The sequence below is a fragment of the Zosterops lateralis genome, assembly GCF_965231275.1.
Source record: "Zosterops lateralis genome assembly, chromosome: 8".
Lineage (NCBI taxonomy): Eukaryota > Metazoa > Chordata > Aves > Passeriformes > Zosteropidae > Zosterops > Zosterops lateralis.
Window position 1 is genome coordinate 24,239,367 of NC_139768.1, and position 4,078 is coordinate 24,243,444.

Genomic DNA, 4,078 nt, shown 5'->3' on the forward strand with positions numbered 1-4,078 from the left:
GAGGCAGCTCCAGGCATGGAGGTGCAAGGATACTTTCAGCAGCCACCTGCTTAATTGTTTACAATCAATGTGAAGGGCAGCTCTTACTTGACTATTCCACCATCCAGACCGTGTCTGAAGAATGAAGATTATGCCTGAGCTGAATTTATAAAGCAATCTGATTTTAAAATCCAATCCAAATACACCTAAGGTGTAAAGAAGGACTGATTCTTTCATCCCAGCATCCAAATAAGCATCTTCAGTGCTGGATATTTCAAAGCTTTTCTGCTGAACTCCTCATTGAGTGTCTGGATGAGAAGACTAAAATAGGTGACTTGAGAAACAAGAACTGACTCATGTGGCCCTTGCTGATATGCAGATGAATCACCTGTGTAGCACCCTGAGATACACTGGGAAGTAGTACAAGAAAAATGTTTCTTTACAGTAAAATATCTCAATAGTGAGCCATAAGCAAATATGCTCAAGGGCTGCATGTGAGGAATTACTGCTATACAGCATTCCTGACTTTGGGCAGTATGTTTCTTCCCAATTCATATTTCTCTGTGAATGTAGGCCATTTTTAAGATTTTGTATGGAGGATGAATATAATCCCGTTACATAAATGTGTAATTTTAAAAAACAGCAAAGAAAATGAGTTTTTGAGCAATACTTTTTTTTGTGTACTTGCAAACATCCCACTTGTGTGTGTGGACTCATGGTTGACATGCTGTCAAGTTGGAGAACATGGCTTCTAACAAAGTGATTTTGCCAAGCAATGATTCCTGCTCTTGCTCTCACACATTTCTACACCTGGAATGGGTGGGAGGGAGAGAATGTACCTAAGTTCCCATAAGGAAGTGTGACCTGTCTCTTATCCCCATGTGAAAACAAAATTAAAAAAAAAATAAATAAAAAGGAAGAATTTGTTTGTAAGAAGCTACTTAATACAGGTGGAAAGGTCACTGGTATTGATTGAGAAATGCCCTTCTTGAGACGTTCCTGTTTTCCAGCCAGCTGTGAAAGAGGTAGGTTCATTTGGAGCTGAGCAATGTCAGATGTGCAAGGTGAGCCAAGGTGGTGACGTGTGAGGAAGGTTGAGCTGTACTCTTGAGTGGCATCCTGCCCTGACAAGGAGGACAAGGGCAGCTCTGATGGAAACCAGCCCCACAGCCTGCACCATCTGTTCCTTCAAGCTGCCTTCTCCTCATGATTCCAGGCAGGCCTCTCATCACCTCTCCATGATGTGAAAAAGGGATCACACAAGTAGGGACTGGTACTGCACACAGAAAGTGAGAGGTTTTTTCCACACTTGAGGAACAAGGACTTAGGGTCATCCTCCCCCCTCTGCCTGCAGCCACCTTTGGAGGGCAGAGCACCTCAGGAGGTTGACCTGCCTTCATTTGTTCTCTGGGCCAGAGATTGTCCAGGCTCAGAGGAATCCAGCCATCTCCTCAGCACAGCAAGGACTGCCCTGGACCTGGGCTCTCCTAACTCTGTAGAACAGGACCTTCCTCTCTGCTCTTCCCAGACCTGCTGTGTTCTTCCCCTGTTCTTGCTGTGGCCCTGCTGAGGTGGTGTTCCTACCACACCATCTTGCAGGGTACAGCTTGTTGGCACTTTTTTTCCACTTCTCCTACTCTCTCAATATTATTTTCACCAGACAAGCAGAAAGATCCCAGGCCTAGATCCTCAGGGTGTCTCCAATCCTCACTGTCCCTGTGCTGCTCAGAACTGAATTTTCCCATTTTTGTCCCGGAGCTCCCAGATGGAGAAATACCAAGGCTGGATAAAAATGCAAGGTAGAATTTCTAAGGTCACTGGTTTCCATATTAAATATTGCTGCAGAAAGCATTACCAAAGAGTTCAGGTAGTAGATGTCTGACTCCTCGTCATTTCTTGCTACTTCCCTTGATCCACAAGCACTATTGCAATGCAGGATTCAGGAAAAGTGGGTTTGATGATGAGGAAAAGGTCATGTGCCTGATCTCTCTGCCACAAACCTTCCTGCCTGGATTCAGATTATCATTCCTTTGTGGAGAAGTCTGTGGATATCCCTATTCCAATGCAGATACTTTACTATAGTCATGGGTGAAAGCTGATTAATCTTGTTCATCCCTTCAGTGGTTTTTCGTTTTTACCTTTAAAAACCCAGTATGTTTGCAAAATGACCTCACAATTGTCAGCAGAAGAAAAACTGTTTTCAAAGCTCAGTGTAGCTTCATTCAGAGTGATGTGCTGGGAAATACCTTAAGCTGCCAGAAGAAGACCTTGAGAACAAAAATGTGTTACTGCAAGAGATTTACCTAGCCAGTGGGAAGGATAAATACTGTATGGTATTTGCGTTAATTCACTAAGGTTAATAAAAACAAATCATTTATCTAATTCCATCATGCAGAGATTGACTGATAATAAAGATCTCTAGATATATCTAGATTTTTGAAATTAATAATTTATTAACAAAGAAGGTAGTGAAGAACTAATCAATCAATCAATCAATCTTGATCTTTTACCAGGGCAGCTTAAATTTTTTTTTTACACTTGAACCACCTGGGAATCTCTTTTGTGTTCCTCTTCTTCCTCACCCTGTTTCAGTTATTACAAGAGTTTGGAGAAGAACTGTGATCCATCACTCACTCTTGCTTCACTGATTGCAGTGTTTGATTGGCCTCTCAAATAAACTGGATTTTTCATTCTTGTCAAGGTGTCAAAACCAGAATATGAATAGTAAATACCAGGTGTTGTGTACATATCCTCATTCATGTGCAAATGTGGTTGTTTAGATAAAGAAGAAATATATTTACCATTCTGAATGTTCACTTTCAAGGCTTCCAAACTTATCTTTGGCCTCTTTTATTTTTCACTTCCTTCTTCCATTCCAATGATATTGGCCTTTGTGGAAAGATGTTTTAGATCACTCTCTTTTCCCCCTGGGCTTTGGTCTTCCTGCTTGATGGCTGTCCCTGGAGGCAATAAATTAATATATGGCAACAATTTTAACTGGTGATAATTCCATCCAAGACATGAGGGCTGTGGAAATAGGAATGAGATGGAGAACAATATTCTGACACTTCAGTGTTAGGATGATCATCAGATTTTCTTGTTAAATCAGAAACAGAGGGAAGTAACCACTCTGGACAGAGACTGATGAATGAGAATTAAGTATTATTTCATGTTGTGGAAAAACCTTGGATTCATTCTTCAAAGAATGATACAGCTGAAACTGTCACTATGTAAAATTAAAGAAGGAATAGATTAAGAAATTTTCTTAGTCTGAAGAAATCGGAACTTTTTCCCCAGTTTTTTGGTTGAAAGGATCAAACGAAATTTTAGAACAAAATTAGTTTCAGCCTCCGTAATTTCCTTCACTATGCATAAAATCCACTGTTTTTCCCCACAGTGTTTGCACAAAAAGTTATCAGTTGACCCTGATTCTCTGACACTTCCTTGCAATCTGTCTGTCAGTGAATTTTGATTGGAATTTTGGCTTGAACTTAAATGTGCCCCAAATAATAGGTTTATACTGGGGCTGGAGCTGTTGGCTTCAGCTGCAAGGTTCTTCAGAGCCCCACCAGTCGTACTTACACAGAGCCACCAGGTCTGATCTTATCTTATTTAAAGTCTTATTTAAATCTTAGGACATTCATGGCTCCCCAAGGAGACCTGCCACATTAACTGACAAGGGTCTCTTGCTATTTTGCTGGAGGAAACGCATTTAAGTTTAAGTTTCAAGATTCCGCTACCATCCCAATATCTGACTCATGAAAGAAAAATTCTGAGATGCATCAGCCGGAATTGAAAGGTGTCTTTGGACAGGGGCTCTCTTTTTTTTTTTGGTACAATGAGATGATTGTGAAACCTTTGGTAGCATAAATAGTTCCTTCCAGGCAATGGAAAATGTTACTCTTGAGATATTGTCTTTTCGCAAAACCCAGGAAGTTACAAAATATTAAATAACAAATCAAACATATGTTTGTTTCAGATCAGAGGACTATGGTTGTTTTATTGTTCTGCTGTAGAAAAAGAGACCTCTAGAGCCACTCCCCTTCAGAAATAGAGACTATATATTGTGAGGTCTTTTTTACCAACACCACCTGGTGAG